Below are 18,244 nucleotides of genomic sequence, written 5' to 3' on the forward strand. Positions count from 1 at the left end.
GGGATTGTGTTGGGTGGCTGGGTGTGTGGGATGTATTTGATAGCAAATAAAACTTTCAGAGTTACTGATTTCTGTCCCATTCATTTTCAGTCAGTTCTGTTTGCTGAGTGCTCCCTTCTCAGTTGATTAAATTCCTATAAAAGTCCCATTTTTAAAATCATCTAGCCACTAACAATTCAAAAACCAATATCCAAATAAAACCACGCATGCCCAATAAATCTTTTAAAACTAATTTTAATTGTTTTAGAGTACTTAAGGATGTTAATAAAGTTTAATTGTTTGGTTAAAATGTCTGAGAAATTATAGTGGTGTTTTGTGTTTAGTACCTTTGTAATATGAATTGTTTTACTAAGGTGTGTTAGATTGTATGCTAGTTTTTTTAGTTATTTTTTATCTCAAGTATATTAGTCATTGAGTTAAAACTTTCAAAAGTTATTTCTTGGTTTATAATTTATTTATATTTATTGGTAATATTATAGTAATAGTTTGTTTTTTTTTTTGGCTTGAGTCATTATGGGAGTATTGTAGGTAAGAGCTGAAATTCTTATATTTCATTCTCAGCATAAGTATTTATTTTAATTTCTATTTATTTATTTATAATTTCATTCTAATTTTTTAACATGAGAGGAAGGAAGTTCGAGGGTAGGAACATTTTTTCCTGGCTGGGGACTGGAATTCCAGACCCTGGGATTGTGTGCAGGACCACACAGACAGGGATCAAATATGGGCTGGGATCAAATATGGACTGGGATCAAATATGGACTGGGATCCTATGGACTGGGACTGCACAGAGTGGGGCCATATGGATCAGGACCACACAGACTGGGATCAACTGGACTGGGATCAAATATGGACTGGGATCACCTGGACTCGGATCACGCGGACTGGGACCTTCTGGATCAGAACCCTCCAGAACAGGATAGCCTGGAGTAGAATCAAATATGGACTGGGACTGAATGGACTGGGACCACACAGACTGAGATCACCTGGACTGAGATTATATGGACTGGGATCCTCTGGAATAGGATCCTAGGGAGTGGGACCATATGGATCAGGACCACACATACTGGGATCGACTGGACTGGGATCAAATATGGGCTGAGACCATTTTTAAAAGTAACTTTGTTCTGAAGTTTTTATTTCTGTTGTTAATTAAGCTCAGTGAAATACCTGCTTGTGTTAAACTGCCTGCTTGGATGGGATAACATCCAATGCACACAGGATGAGGACACCTGTACAGATCTGCCAACTATCAGCATTCCCCGTCTGCAGGCAGAGTGGACCAAGACTTTATGTTATTTCTCTTTAGAGCAGATGTTGTTGCAAAATTCTGTGATTGATATTGACCCAGGATCTCTCCTCAGCAGCTCTGGCCCGCTCGCAGAAGCTGTGCCTGGAGCTCTGACCCAGTGTGGACAACCTTGCTCCACATTGCCCAGCCCCATCCTGTCTGTCCTCATTGCCCTGGGCCCTGCTGTGCTTGCAGAGCTGGCTGCACCCAGCCTCAGAGGGGTTTTCCCTTTTTTGGGATTTTTCGAAGCAATCTGAAACTTCTGAGTTTCCCCACTGCAAACAGACAAACTGCTCAGGTGTGTGCCAGCCCCAGGTACCACCAAAGGCACTGCAGAGCTGCCCTGGGCCAGCTGTGAGGGTGGATTATCAGCCCAAGCTGGACTGGGCCCTGCAAGGGGCTGTGGCCATGGGCACTGCCCTGACCCCACTGCTGGGTTTGGCTGCCACGGCCACTGAGAGAAATGAAACTGTCCTTGGAAACACTGGGGAGGACTGGGACATACTGGGAATACTGGGAATGCTTTGGGAGACACTGGGACACACTGGGAGTGACAGTGGGGGGGACTGGGACATACTGGGGACACTGGGGTTATTGCAGAGAAGATTGGGGACACTGGGGCATCCTGTGGATGACATTGGGAGAAACTGGGAACAACTCGGAATGTACTCAGGTGTATTGGGATGGACTGGGCTGTACTGGGAAGAACTGGAGGGGGATTGGGGTTGTACTGGATTCTACTTGGGATGAACTGGGCTTTACTGAGGTTATATTGGTCTGTACTGGGAATGAACTGGGCTGTAGTGGGAAGGACTGCTGGAGGCTGATTTTGCTGTTCCCGCCTCCACGGCATCACCGTTTGCAGTCAATCAGCACCAGGGCTACGGGACTACGGGCGGTGCCTAGATTGGCACCATATTTTTATTTGCCTACATCTCCCATCATGCCCCGCGGCCAGATATAGCCCCACTGGAGCAGCAACTAAAATGCTCGTCATGCCCTGCGCTCCACAGAACCTGCGCCATCCGCCCCCATCTGTCCCATAAGTGTCCCCCAGACCCTCCAGGATCCCTCAGTGCCCCCTCAGCACCCATTCTGGACCCCACAAAGTTTCCCCGGACCCCCTGATTGCTCCCAACCCCACAGATGCCCGGTAGTGCTACTTCTGGGTATTCATCTCCTCTCATCCCCCGTGGCCCCAGAGCCCCTCAGAACACAGTCCTGCGCCTGAAACTCCTGCTGTGACCCGCGACCTAAAGAGCCTGGTTAGAGCTTTCTGAGCTCCCCCCAAGGGCTCCCGAACAATTTAAGTTCCCCCGAGGACTTCAACTTGCGTCTCGGACGCAAAAGTGTCCCCCAAGTGCCTTCCTGGACCCCCAAACATCATGTTCCAAAACACCTGTGGGACCACAGCTCCTATCATCCTCTGCGGCGCCTGTACAGCGCTATTCCAGCTGAGACTTTATCTCCCGTCATGCCCCGCGCCCCACCGAGAGCCATTGCAGCTGCGCCCAGAACTCCCGTGATGCTCCACGGCGCCATCAAACTGTATGATACCCGCGCCTTCAACTCCCTTCACCCCCCGCGCCCCAGAGAGCCCCATTCGAGTCCCCCAAAGGCCCGCCTGGACCCCGTAGGGCCCCAAATTCCCCTCCCTGACCTCCAGGGGCCCCCCTGGACCCTGAAGTGCTATCCCTGGACCCCGAACTGTCCCTCAGAATCCCTGAGTACCCCTCCAAGTGCCCACCTGGCTCCCCCAAGTGTCCTCCACACCCTCAAGTTCTCTCTGAATTACCTCCCTGACCCAGAACTGCCCCAAATGTGCCCCAGAAATGTCTCCAGAGACCCCAAAGTTCCTCCCTTGAGTCTGTGTGAGAAAATAGGACAAAAGATGACAAGAGTGCTAAATTATTTGAATAAAAAAGGAGAAATCAATAGCTGATAGCTGACAATTAACGAAGGGAATTTTGTGACTTAGAACGAATGAGGAATAATTTTTTTGGTTGCTAAAAACGCATTGATTTTTCATATCACTTTAGAAATTGGGTAATAAGAATTTTGAATAAGAATATAATAAGAAAAATATTACTATAATTTTACTAATTATTATATTCTAATTTTCAAGTAAAATGTTATGAACAAAACTTCGGTTAATGTTTTTTTTTTTATGAGAAAATGTTTCAAAAAGGCAGCCAGATCACTGGCTCTGCCCACCTTCTGTGTGTTTTGTTATTGTAATCACGGGTCGTTGAGGCTAATCGCTCCTTTTGTATCAGCAGAGCCTTGCCCGAGGCTAAGTTGTACCTTTCTCATAGTGAAGACACCTGAGAAGGTGGGGGGGGGTTATGCAAAGTGACTCCAAGACCACAATGCAGCATGGATCCCCCACTATACTGAGAAGACCCCAAAAACAACGAGCCAAATAAGAATTGAGAGACTGGAGTGATGTCTGGATGTGAGGAGCAGAGCGCTAGGCCTGCAGAGATGCGGGATCCCCTGGGCCAGGTCTGGGAGGGAGTGAGACCCGGACCGAAGCACCATCTGAGGGGGATCAGCAGGCCCTAAAGGCTCCCACGAGGATCTGATCCCCAGCTCTGCCCCTGGTGGACAGAGCTGCGCATATCCTCCTCCTCTGAGTCGCCCTGGGAGACGACGGGGTGCTGCAGACCCGCCGAGCCGCCCAATACTGAGCTGATCACTTTTAATAAAGGCATTAAAAAGGAGAAGAAGTCTCCTGGCCCTGTTTATTTCATAAAATGCAGAATTTTTTTAATGTTTTGGGATGTCAGACCCAGGTGTGTGATGTCACACATGGTGAGGCTGGGGGTGAGGAGCAGCATGGCCAAACAGGCTCAGCCTGCAAGGGGCTCATTCTTCTCCCTGCCCAGACCTCCCTAAGGAGACATTCAGCATCAAGATCACCTGGGCAAGGCTTCTATCCCCTCTTCGCTGAAATGAAAAGTAAAAAAATATTTCCTTGACTGAAACGAAAAATCAAGAAGTGCACTTTGGAATCTCCCTCCTAAAGACAACTTTCCTTTTTCCTCAACTTGCATGTTCTGTCCATCTATGATTGCATACCCTGAGACCTGTTTACTGGGTACCAGTTGTGATGATCCATCTGTAAATAAAATTCTCTCATATGGGAGGGGCCCTTTTTCTAAATCTTCTTGCACTTTAGTCTGCATTTCAATAATTTCTAAACAATCATGCTCCAGGTCTGTTAACAGCTCTCCCGTGAGGAACTGGGCTGGATTTAAACATTTTGAAGTAACACATTCAAGGCCCTTGGTACTTATTAGGATGACTTCATACTTTTGTATTTGGGCATCGGTTAGCCACTGAGGAGCCTTGTGACTTAAAACAGCTTTTACATCGTGTGGGGTATGAACCTGGATCTTCCCCTTTCAGGTTAGTTTCTGTGTGTCTTCTATTGGGGTGGCTGTTGCCTTTGTCACTTGTACACAGGCTGGCCACCCTCTGGCTACTGGATCTGGTAACTTGGAGAGAGATGAGACCGGCTTCCTGCATCCTCCCCAATCCGGTGTAAGGACTACACAAGCTATCCCCTCTTCCACGTTTACAAATAGGTCAAAATTCTTTTTAAGGTCTGGTAGATGTAGTACAGGGGCAGAGGACAATTTAGTTTTCAGATTCGAAAGCTGTTCCTCATCATTTGAGGTCCAGGTTACAGGCTCTGAGTCTATCAATTTGTCATATGGAAATTTAACACTTTTAGTATACTGATCAAGCCATAATCTGCAATATCCAAACTAACCTAGTAATTTTCTAACATCTCTTTTGGTCTTTGGGGCAGGGATGGACAGAATTCCCAACATTCTCTTGGGGCTTCACCTTTTATACCCTTGGCCAATTATATGTCCTAGATATGTTACTTCTTGTTCCACAAATTGCAGTTTCTTTTGTGATACTTTTAGACCTTTTTCCCCTAAGAAATTTAGGAACCATATGCTAGAACTTCTAACTTTGTCTTGTTCTTATCCTGATACACGTAAATCATCAACAGATTGTAAAATATGTACCCCATTCTCATTTTTAAACTGTTCTAGGAGTTCTTCTAGAGCTTGCCAAAGAGATTGGGGATTCTGTAAACCCTTGGGGAAGACCTGTCCACCTTAGTTGCTGTTTTCTTTTCTTTTCAATGTCCTCCCATTCAAAGGCAAACCAGTTCCAGCACTCTTCAGCCAGGGGACACGCCCAGAAGGCATCCTTTAAATTGATGACAGAGAACCATGCATGCTCCTTAGGTACTTGGCTTTAAAGGGTGTACGGGTTTTGTACTACTGGGTGCCTTGTAACCATTCTTTTATTAACTTCTCTTGAATCTTGTGCTAATCGATACCTTCCTTTAGCTTTTCTCACCGCTAGTATGGAAGTATTATGTGGAGACATGCATGGTTCTAAAATTCTTCCTTTAATAGCTGGTCAATTACTGGGGCGAGTCCTTTCTTTCCCTCTGGGGCAATGGGATACTGCCTTACCCGAATGGGGGAGATGTCTTTCTGCATCTCTGCTTTTATTTGTGGCCTATACAAACAACCAATTTTCCCCTCCCCCACCCACACATTTGGGTTGATTTCATCTATGTCTCCTTTAGTTAAGACCATTATTTGTACTACCATTTTTTCTTCTTTTGGCATTACTCCAATTCCCAATTTGATTTGTAAATCATGTCCTAATAAATTACAACCTAACTTGGGGATGTAAATGAACTTAGCTCGACACTCTCTTGAATTTCCTCTAATTTCTACATCTTCTATAATCTGGGACTCAAATGGTTCTCCTTTGGCCACTATACTTTGCAGACCATTTTACCGACTGTGATTCCTGTTGGTATTTTAGTCACACATGACTTGTCTGCTCCGGTATCAACTAAAAATTCAAATTCATCATTCTGGGGACCAATCTCGAAATTTACTAAGGGCTCTTCTAGATGGTTCATTAAATTCCCCAGAGCATAGAACCCTTGACACCCCTATTCCGCATATTTCTCATCTCTTCTTAAGATGTTCTCTAGAGTTTCTTGCTCCCAGGCTATGGCTTCATCTAATTGGAGTTTCTTACAATTTCTCTTTAGGTGTCCTTTCTCTCCACAGTAATAACAATATTTGTCACTGAGTAGAGCCATAGCCCCTTTTGGTTCAATAAAACCTTTGTCTCTTCTAAGTGGTTCTACTGGCCCATTCTTGTTGGCTCCCACACTTTCTCTGGCTATGGCTACCATAATTTTAGCTTTTGTTTTTGTGTTTTTTTCTTCTCTTCTCAGATATACTCTTATGGCTTCTCTCAGATGTTCATTATACTATTTTCCTGCCAGTCCTCTAATCTTTCTAACTTTCATGTGATATCTGGCCAGGATTTAGTTACCAATTGTATGTTGAGAAGGACTTGACCTTCTGGGCTATCCAGGTCAACATTAGAGTAAATCTGGAAGTTTTGCTTTAGCCTATTAAGCCATGTTGCTGGGGTCTTGTCTTTTTGCTGGGTGCTGTCAAACACTAACCTGGTATTACTCCCTCTAGAGACTGATTCTTTTATCCCTCTGGTCATCAGAGACCTGTGATCTCTCATATTCCTTCTCCCCTCTTCCTGATTAGGGTTCCAGTCAGGCTCCACTGAAGGCATTTTTTGGTCACCCTGGGGGCTCAGGTTGGTTTTCTTGCTCCCAAATTTTCATTCCTGTAGTTCCTATTATTCGAGTCTCTTCTGGGGGAAATAGGTTGTTAAAGATAGAGTACAATTTTCCCCATGTATAAATATTAGGGCCTAAAAATTGATCAATTTGATTTGCTATCCCTACTGATTCTTCCACTAAATTTCACAATTCTTTCTTAAAGTTTCCAACTTCGGACGCAGTCAAGGGAATGTTTACAAATCCAATCTCACTGGCCACCCCACTCATGGGAACTTCTCTGAGGGGGAACAATTTTTCCACTTTAGCCTCTTTGGACTGGGTGTTACAACATCAGCTGTGGAGGCTGACTGGGTAACTTCACTCTTGGGCATGAGATTCTGAGATGTTGTTTGCCTTCTCATTTGTGGTGGGGGAGGCAGAGCAGGAACTTGCTGGTGAATAAGGGGTGCATGAGATGGTTGAGGTAAGGGAACAGTAGTGAAGGGTAAAGAGAGTAAGCAGAGGGTGGAGGGGAAGGTGTTGGAGGTATAACTGGGTTAGAAGGTTGTAAAGGAATGAGATCTGGGAGAGGAAGAGGAATTGGGTCCACAGAAATAGGAATTGGAGGAAGGATTTGAGGCACTGCAAGGGTAGGAGGAAGTGAGTGGTCACGGAGGTCCAAGTTTTTTGTCAGCCTTCCCAGCCTCTTCTTCTTCTTTTACTTTACTAGCTTGCTTTCCCTCTTTCAATTTATAGACTCTTGTATTTTCCTCCTCTGACATGTACTTTAGCCCGCAGGTGACATTCTGTATCTGCTATATGTCTGGGTCCTCTTGAGTACTCAAGTATTGATGTCATTGGCTACACAACTGCTTGTCTCATGTACTGTACCATGGCCACTCCCTCTGTAAGTTTATCCTTGACAATAGTGAACCAATTTTATTTGATTTAATCTTTCTGTTATTTCCCCATTGTCCCAGTTGTTAAGTAGTTTTCTTAAGGGAATATTGGGAGGGATGTTTTTAATTTTCTTCTTATTCTTTCTTGGGGAATTTACTTTCTTACTATAACACTTCCCCATACCTTCTCAATGGGCTTTCGAAGAAACTCTAATGTGCCTCTACCCAAACCAAGGAATATCGACAGACAAGGCAATGATTAAACAACTCAAGCTTGTTTGGCCCTTTCAACTTATTTCTTATTTTCAGTATTTAAGTCAAACCTAAACCATTCAAATAACTCCTAAACCACTTGCATTCACAATTCTTACACTCTTTCATGGTTTGATGCTGGCGCAATGCCAGTGCCCCCATGAAAATACATTTTCTCTGGTGTCTGCTGTGAGATGTGACGAGGAATAGAGCAAAACAGGCTCCCACTTAGAAATAGAGAAGAGAAAACTTTATTAACCTACAACTATATGTAAAAAGAAACACACAGAATGAATGAAAACCTTCCAAAAACATTTCTGCCCCCCCCCCACCAAATTTCCAATACATCCATCCCTCAGATAACCAACTCTCAGTCCATCATCACCCTTTAGATATCAATTCTCAGTTCATCAAGGAGTGAGGATTTCCTCTTGTGCCATAGGCTTCCCCTGGAAACACAGTTGAGACCTCTTGTGTTTCCTGTCACACGTGGCACTGCCCAGAGATCATTGCCATCGTGACCTCTTCCTTCCATGTCCAGTGCTCTCACCACTGTGCATGGATCAGAGCTCCTTCTAGGATTTTCCTTTTAAGGGTGCTTGGTCCAGTTTCAAAAAAAAGCACAGTCTCTCACTTTCTGGACACCTGTCCCCCTCCAAATTTCACCCCCTGGGGCCGAGGAGTCTCAAGAACAGAGTTCTTCTCTTCCCCTGAAGATTGAGGGCACCGACCACCCTCCTTGCCTGTCATCTCTGTTCACACACTCCTTCAGATCACATCACTGCACTCACTTGGCTCCAAGCCATTGCCTCCCCCTAAATGCAGTCTCTGTGTCACAGCAAAAAACAGTTCTGTCCATTGCTATACAAGAAAAGTCCAGCCAAAGGACTTTGCAAAGGACCTCTTCTCATCTAAGATTCTTCTTCACTTCTCTTGTGGCCCATTTCCTCTTATCTTATCTCTTATCTCTCTTCTCATCCAACTCCAGGAGGATCAGCATTTGTAAGGTTTCCATCATCCAAGAAAAACAGTTAAAAATCTCAGTCTCTGCCTGTCCAGAAGTCCCATGGCTGCCTTGCCAGGCACCTTCTCGCTGCACCCCTCCTTCTCCTTCTTGCTGGCCGTGCTATCAAATTCCAAGGTGGCACAGGCACAGACACCAGCTCACTCTCTCTTTCTCTCTCTCTCCTGGGGGTGGGAGATGGATGCCCGATGACTCTCCACTGTTCCTCCACCCTTCTATCCTCAGGGCATCTTCACCTCCCATCTCTGTCCAAGGCCCAGGCCTACCTCACCCGGCCGTATGGCCTCCTGTCCCCCACTCAACTGGCAGCAGCTGGGCAGGGGAGAGGTCTGAACTCTTTCACCACCAGAACCTAAGAGAAAGTTTTCCTGGGAGTTCTCTGCTTTTAACCCCTGTGTTCTCAGAGGCGTATCCATGTCCCCAGTGGCCACACCAGGGGCCAATATTCAAATCTGAGCACCTATTGGTTTGACCACAGCATCCCAAAAAAAAATCACTTCCTCTCAAACCACGACAGGGTGATAGGAACATACAGACTCTATGTTATCCTTGTATGTTACTTTATGAAATTGTATAGTTATTGATGTTGTTCAAGTTGTATAGTTATTGATAAAATTATGTAGCTGTTGATTTTGTTACTATCCTAATATACTGCCTTTAGCTTATTCTTGTGTGTTGCCTTATAAATTTGTACAACTATTGGTATTGTCAATAGTCTAGAAGTGGAGATAAAAGGATTTTTGATGATAGCTAATGTAACTTTGGAGAATAAATCAAAGTCAGGACACGGATGCATTTCAGAGTTAGTGGAATCTACACAAGGGATACTTGTACCATGGTTGCTATTTCTTCTGTAAGGGCCCTGTAGAGGTATGGTAGACATGGCATTTATTTAAAAGAAAAAAAATAAAAAAGGGGAATTAATTGTAGGTACACAGTTTGTGGTAATTGGGAGTGGGGCTATGGCTAAGCCTCATCCCTAAGGGGCTACAACCATGCAGGACAAGTGAACAGTATTAAAGGTAATGAGACATGGAGTGCTGAGGTGTACTGACCAATCACAAAATGGTACAGAGGGCACACAGATGCAATGTGTGTAAGATGAAGGATATAAAAGGTTGTACTGAAGAACAACAAAGGGCTGATGCTTGAAGCCTTTATTAGTGTCAGTTGTATCCCTCAATGGCAACAAGTGATGTCACAGCCCTTTCTCTAATGTCACACAGCTGATATCTAATGTCACAGCTAACTCTGTGATGTCAGAACTCTACCCTGTGATGTCAGAACTCTGCCCTGTGATGTCACAGCTGTCTCTGTGTTGTCATAGAGTCAACCTATGATGCTGTAGCTGCTCAGTGACCTCACAAAACCCACTCTGTGATGTCATAGCCCACTCTGTGACCTCATGCTACCAGATGATCAATTGTCTACACCAGGTGAGCACACACAATGCTGATTCTCCAAAACGCCAGGCCTATGGAAACCACACAACGCCCATTGTGTGAGAAGGGGAACTGAAATTCACCAGCCTCAGTGTCCTGCCAGCTCAGCCAGGCCCACTGGAACATTGGGGTCCATGAGCACCAGGGACCACCAGAGAGACCCCCAGGACAGGGGAATGCATGGGTAAATGCGAGAGGAAATATATTAATGACTTTGGGGAATTGATTATCATATGTGTGTTTAGCCCAGGACAATCAATGAATTTGTATGCAAAATACAGAATATAAATATAAACTTTCCTGTACTCAGCATGTACAGCTTTGGGAGGAGCTATTCCCCCATGCCTCTGGCCAAATAAAGAATGTTGCTTCTTAATGCTACATTGGGGTTATGGAGTTTTATTATTTTGCCAAATTTCTGGTAACACTCCCACTCCCTAGCAAAGCTCTGTCTGCTGCTGGTCACAAACAGAGAAGGGCTGGTGGGAGATGTGGTGGTTGGAGGCTGCCGGGGCACAGTGACCATGAAATAATCAAGATTCCAATATTCTGTGAAAGAAGGAGGGGCAGAAACAAAACTTCACCACTGGAATTATGCAGGGCAGACCTTGGATTCAGGATGCAGGTTTGGAGAGTACCGAATCAGGTACTGATTTTTTAAGGGAAAAAAACTTAAAAACAAAGGTGTCCAGGAAAGATGGACATACCCCAAGAAAGGAATCTTAAGGTGGAAGAAGCTGTCTGTCCGTTTGTGCCAAAGTTGAGCCTAGGAGGAAAACAACTGTCCTGGCTGGGCATGAGCTTTTGTGGGAACTCAGAAAAAAAGAGAGTGCGTCACCATTGGACAGTAGGTCGGGCATCTCAGGAAGTGTTTAAGGATGTTGTTAGGTTGTGCAGAAGGAAAAGTAGAGTGGTGAAAGGTCAATTAGATCTTAACCTGACCACTTCTGTTAAAAATAATAATAAATGTTTTTAAAAATAAAATAATAGCAAAAGGACAGATAAGTAGAACATCTACTCTTTATTGGATGAAGTGAGGAATAGAGTAACTAAAGATAAGGAAAAGTGGAGCTGCTTAACACCTTCTTTTCCCCAGTTTTCAACATTAGGACGGGTTGTCCTCAGGACAAGTGTTCTCCTGAGCTGGTGGATGGGGACAGGGAGCAGAACAGCCCCCCTACAATACAGGAGGAAGCAGCTGGGGACCTGCTGAGCCAGGTGGGCAAGAAAGCCAATGGCACCTGGACTGGATCAGGAATTATGTGGCCAGCAGGAGTACAGCAGTGAGTCTTCCCCTGCACTCGGCACTGGTGAGGCCACACCTTGAGTGCTGTGTCCAGTTCTGTGCCCCCAGTTTAGGAAGGACATGGAGGGGCTGGAGCATGTCCAGAGAAGGGCAACAAGGCTGGGGAGGGGTCTGGAACACAAGTCCTGTGAGAAGTGGCTGAGGGAGCTGGGGTTGTTTATCCTGGAGAAGAGGAGGCTCAGAGGAGACCTCATCACTCTCTGCAACTCCCTGACAGGAGGGTGCAGCCAGGTAGCGGTCGGGCTCTTCTCCCAGGGAACAGTGACAGGACAAGAGGACAAAGCCATAAGCTACAGTAGGGGACATTAATGCTGGAAATGAAAAATATTCTTTACAGAAAGAGTGATTGGGAACTGGGAGGGGCTGCCCAGGGAGGTGGTGACGTCTCCGTCCCTGGAGGTGTTTCAGGAAAGACTGGATCTGGCACTGAGTGCCATGGTATGGGTGACAAGCTGGTGTTGGGTCACAGGTTGGAGTTGCTGATCTCCAAGGCCTTTTCCAGCCTGGTTAATTCTGTGATTCTATGATGACTGTGACACTGCAGGGCCCTGGGGAAGCAAGGGGCCATTGTGACACTGCAGGGCCTCGTGGAACTAAGAGGATCACAGTGACACTGCGTGCTGAAGGCTCCACAGAACCAAGGCCCCATTGTGACACTGTGGGCCTGAATGGAAGCAAGGAGTCCAGTGTGACACTCTGGGTCCTCGTGGAACCATGGAGGCCACTGTGACTCTGCAGGGCCTTGTTGAACTGAGGGGCCATTGTGAAACTATGGAACCAAGGAGACCCTTGTGAGACCCTGGGGCCCAATGGAACCAGGGGGCTGTCACAGACATCTTTTGTGGAAAATCTTTTCTTTAGGAGTTTTTCCTCTTCTGGGAAGCTGAGGCCCTAGAAGAAAAATGTAAGCAATTATTATCTGCTGCTGTGGAATGTAACAGGTGCATCTGTGATTGGTCTTCTGTGAGTGTTTGGATTTGCTGACCACTCACGGGAGAGTTTGTCCTTGCTTTCTACCTGGACACAGAATGTTGTTATTGATTCATTTCTATTCTTAGCTTAGCAGCTTCTGCAACTCTTTTCTCTCTATTCCTTTTAGTATAGTCATAATGTATTACATATCATAAATTAATAAATCCAGCCTTCTGGTCATGAAGCCAAGATTCTCCTCTATCTCTCTCACCCTGAGGAACCCTTGCAAAGCCATGTAACATCTGGTGGACCCCTCGTGTAAGGACAAAAATTAATTTGATAAGACCAGAGGAGCAGATTGCTGTACTGGGTAAATCCTGTATGTGCAGCATTTGATGGTTGCTTTAGAAGTGACCACGGAAGTGGATTCAAGCCAGGAGCTGAAGAACTGAAGATCCTGATTTAGGCAGAGTTCACAGCCAAGGCTGACCACAAGCGAACCTGCAAACCCTTCAGGAAGATGATTGAAAAGAGCAGCAGAACCGTGGAGCGGGCCAGAGCATGCTGGATTTTTCAAAAGGTACTGTTGGCTTTTCCCTTCCTGATGAACCAGACTTTCATAGTTTCTGGCTGTTCATATGGGGAACATCCCCTTTGGACAATGAGGTTTCTTTTTCTCCTTCAGAGGAGAAAATTATTGCCCTCTGGCAAAAATGGAATGAAGAGGATGGACTTTTCCTGTCAGAAACAGATCTCTATGAGTTCTTTCAATGGGCAAAGCTTTTTGGATTCTTTACTGATGTGCTATAGGCCCTCGATGTTTTCGTGTGGGAGTACATGGACTCTATTTTCCAATTTATTTGGGGCCAGGGGTGCAACTTCCCTAGCATTTACCCAGCATTTAGAAAGCTCTTTCCAGTTTTGAAGCAGAGAGCAGCTGTTTATCCAATGATTGCTAATTGCATTGGGCAAGCTTCGTTCTCCCCAAATTCAGCGAGAGAAGACCTTTTGGGGGATGAGTTGCTGCTTCCCAGCCCCCCCTGCTTCCTGGCGGGGGCGGGGGTGAAACTTCGCCACGAGAAGAATATTTTCACTCTGTGTCAGGAGCACAGATGGAGCAGTGCACAGATGGAGCAGTCTCTTCCCCCCCTTCTCTCTCTCCAGGGTAATGGGAGTGGGCGGTGTCTCCCCAGTTGGCCTCTCAGACCCTGCCCCGCTCAGAGATTGGGGTGGTACTGGTCCCCGAGGGCCCCCTGCCCCTACCAGCACAGCGGCTGCCTCTCTGGGCGATCCCACCTCCGCCTCTGCTGGCTTCCCCGCCTGCACCGATGTTGCTGAGCAACAGCAATCCACCGCCGCCCCTCCCAGCTGTTTTACCACCACTGCCCCTCCTGGCTGTTTTGCCGCTGTCCGTGTGCACTCCGCTGGCAACTGCATCTCCGCAGCTGACCTCCGAGTCAGCGGCAGAAGACGGCGCCAACCCCGCGCCATGCCTGCCGCCGCTTTCAGAGGCAAGGGTCAAAGCAGCGGCATGTTCCCGCACATCCCCGCCGTTTCCTGCAGCTGAGCCACTGTTGCTAGGCGACGAAGATGCGTCTGCAGCTTCCGGCTCAGCGGAGGAGGGATTCTCCCTGGCTCCGCCTCCCCCACCGCCTGCACCGGCTGCCCCAGCAGTTCTGCCGCTGTCGGAGATTCTGTCCTCCATGTCTGCGTCAGAGGCTGCCCTGGAACCAGCAGCTTGTTCGAGCTCGGAGCGCCCCGGGCCGGTTGCCTTTGCAGCAGCGGGCCCGGCAGCTGGTCTCCCCTTCTGTGGAGCAGGAAGTGCTCACCAGCTGACGGCGGGAGCAGCTCGTCTGCCTGCTTTCAAGATCAGCATTCTTGGCGGGTTGGGGGGTGTTTTTTCGGGGATTGCCCTGTGGAGGTTGCCATCTCTGCCGCCCCACTTGTGCCCAAGTGGGAGGGGGCAGGTGCATTCAGAGAGCTCTGTCTCTGGTCCCCGGCCCAGAGGGGGTGGGGTGGTGCCGGGAGGCAGATGGGAGACACGCCTGATGCATTTGCATTGCAGAGGGAGGCAGAGGGAGGGGGCACAGCTGGAGGAGACCATGGCTTGTTTGCTGTGGGGAGCAAACATTTCCAGATCCGAGATGAGGATTTTTGGGGCTGCTTCTATTCCCTCACTGCTGGCATGCCTCAGTGGTTTTGGGGAAAGGAAGCGTCTCACCACCTGTGCTGCCATTGTACTGGCAGCAGGGTGCGGGCCTGTGGGAATGCAGAGCCTGCTTCGTGGGTTTGGCCTGGATTGTTGGGCCAAAGTTTCTGGGCCAGGGCCATTGCCTGGCCTCCTGATGTCTCTGGGGGTTGTGATTTCTGCTACCAGTCCTGGCCTGCCCTTTTGTGGGCCAGCTTTGGGGTCCGTCATGGGCCGGGACCCCCAGGGCCTTTCTTTCTCTGGCTCTGCTCTGCTCTGCTGCTGCTGCTGCTCTTTTCGATCAGAAAAAAAGAAAAAAAAAAAAAAAGAAATAGCTTGTAGCAGCTCTGAAGCACTGAAGCATTGAACGGCCAGAAGAAAAGGACATTCCAAAATTGTTCAAATTGTTTGAAATTCTTTGAAATTGTTTTACAGCAAGTCTGTTTCAGGACCAAAAAGGACTCTCAGATATGTCCAGGAAGAAGGTCTTCAGCCCATGGACTGTTCCTGAAACTCAGCTGCTTGGACTTGAATTTTCTTTGCATTGTTTTTTGCATTTTCTTAGATTGTAAGATTGTTTCAGTGATATGTTAGTATTGTATGTTATACAGGTGAAGAAATTTCCTGTTCATTTCACATCAGCATTTTTTCTTTTTAATTTATTACAGTGAAAAGGGTGTAATGTCACAGACATCTTTTGTGGAAAATCTTTTCTTTAGGAGTTTTTCCTCTTCTGGGAAGCTGAGGCCCTAGAAGAAAAATGTAAGCAATTATTATCTGCTGCTGTGGAATGTAACAGGTGCATCTGTGGTTGGTCTTCTGTGAGTGTTCGGATTTGCTGACCATTCACGGGAGAGTTTGTCCTTGCTTTCTACCTGGACACAGAACGTTGTTATTGATTCATTTCTATTCTTAGCTTAGCAGCTTCTGCAACTCTTTTCTCTCTATTCCTTTTAGTATAGTCATAATGTATTATATATCAAAAATTAATAAATCCAGCCTTCTGATCATGAAGCCAAGATTCTCCTCTATCTCTCTCACCCTGAGGAACCCTTGCAAAGCCATGTAACAAGGGGCCATTGTGACACTGCAGGGACTGGTGGAACTAAGGTGTGGTGGCTTCAGTGCTGGCTAAATGCCAGTGCCCCCAAAAGAACATACTTACTCCTTTGCTGGTGTGAGATAGGATTAGCAAGAACGCAAAGCAGGCTTAGACTTTAAAAGGGTATAAAGAAAATTTTATTGACAGTAACTAAAAAAAAAAAAAAGAGAATCAGAAGAAAACTTTTAAAACACTTGTCCTCCCTCCTACACCTTTCTCACTAACAATGTCCAGAAACAATTCAGTCAGTTTATCACCTCTAGAATAGTCTTCAGTTCACTTAGGGAGCCGAGTGCCTCTTGTCATTTTATGGAGACTTCTCCACAAGAAAACTGTTCTCTCATGGCCTTTAATTTCCATGAATAGAAATTGCCTAGGATTCTGCAATTGTGAAATGTCTCCCATCTTTTGCAGCCTTTCCACAGCTGTGTTTATGGGCTATGTCAAATTATGGTGTATTAATTTAAGGAAGAGCTGTTCAAGAGCAAAAATTCTCTTTATCTGTCTCTGACATTATCTTCATCTCCCGGAACAGAGATATTTTTCTTCTTTCCCTGAGGGCAAAGGATCTTCATCACTCTACTCCCTCTCTCTCTGTTAAAACTTCTCATGGGATCACAGCTACTTCACCATTTGCTTGCGTTAGCATAAATGCCTTTGCTCATATCTACAATTTGAACACTTCATCCTCGCATACTTTCAATGAGTTTCAGGGAAAAAAGAGCCTGATGTATCAATTATATTTTCTCCGTAGCCTTACAAGAGAATTTCAGCCCAGGACTGAGGCATCTCCTCAACCCTTCCATCTGGGACTTGACTTCTTCTTACTGACCTTCATGTCTCATCTTGTTCTCTAGGTGTCTTCACTCTGTCCTTTTCTCTCACCCAAGGGAGGACTGAAGGTCTGTAAGCCTTATCTATGCACTGAAAGAGTCAATATCTGCCCCAGGGCCTGCAGATGCTCATGTGATTCCTGCCATGTGGTGGCCGAAGCAATCACGGTGATAGATTTTTCAGGCTGCCCTGGTGGTTGTGTCAGGATCAGCCCCATGGCTGGTCTCTGGCCCCTGCTGTGTTCAATTCCAGGCACAGGGCCACTCTCTGTGTGGGCTACAAGGCCGCCTCTGGCCTCAGCCACATGATCTCGCCCAGCAGCCACACTGGGGGGAAATGGCTGAGATCTCAGCTGGAACACGCCATGGGCTGATGGCCTCCTCTGCCCCTGCCTGGCAGCTGCTGGTGCCCGGCCCTGCCAGGGCAGGGCTGGGCAGGGTCCCTGAGAAGGGGCCTGGCCCCACAGCAGTGCCCATCCAGCCTGGCTTGGCTGAGACAGGAGCCAGGCTGGCCTTCTTACTTGTTCCAAGGCTGAAAGGGAGAGAGCTTTTCCTGGTGTTTGTTCATTTTTAACATGCGTGTTCATGGAGGTGTGTTCACCTTTCTAGTGGTTTAACAAGGTGTCAGTATTCAAAACCAGTCACTGATTGGTGCTGTTAGGCACAGAGGAAGCTCTCAGCAGCTCTTCTCAGAATAATCATTTCCATTGGTGGCTTCTTCTCTCCTCACAAAGTTTCAATTAATGAAAAACCAGCACATAAGGGAACAGTTGTGACACTCTGGTGTCATAAAACCAAGGGTGCCTCGTGACACTGCAAGATCTTGTATAAGCAGGGGTCCATTGTGACACTGCACCACCATGAAATCCATTGGGGCACTCTGGGGCCTCATGGGACCAAGGGACCACTGTGACATTGTGTGATCTTGTGGAACCATGGAGGCCATTGCGACACTGCAGGACCTTGTGCAATGATGGGGCCATGGTGACACTGCAGGGCCCCATGGAACCAATGGGCCAGGGTCGCTCTGCAGGGACTTATGGAATGAAGGAACATCTGTGACACCATGGTGCCCCTTGGGACCAAAGGACATTGTGACACTGTGGGACGCAAGGATCCAAGGGAGTTCCTGACACTACTAGCTGCCATAGACCAAAAAGGCTGTAGTGAACCTTTATGGAGTCATGGAATCATGGAGACCACTGTGACACTCTAGGGCATCATGGAACTGTGGTGACCAAATTGACTGCAAGTGTGGATCTCCTGGAGGATAGGAGAGCTCGAGTGCTGTGTCCAGTTCTGGGCCCCCAAATTAGGAAGGTCATGGAGGGGCTGCAGCGTGCCCAGAGAAGGGCAACAA

The 18,244-nt window shown here is 46.8% G+C and overlaps 1 protein-coding gene across 1 annotated transcript in view; it reads left to right on the plus strand.

Moving 5' to 3' along the window:
* Nucleotides 1-18,244, plus strand: part of LOC134413763 (zinc finger protein 135-like) — a 197,036-nt gene that overhangs the window by 3,057 nt on the left and 175,735 nt on the right. The gene's annotated exons all lie outside the window — the stretch shown is intronic.

The sequence above is a fragment of the Melospiza melodia genome, unplaced genomic scaffold (genome assembly GCF_035770615.1).
Source record: "Melospiza melodia melodia isolate bMelMel2 unplaced genomic scaffold, bMelMel2.pri scaffold_51, whole genome shotgun sequence".
Lineage (NCBI taxonomy): Eukaryota > Metazoa > Chordata > Aves > Passeriformes > Passerellidae > Melospiza > Melospiza melodia.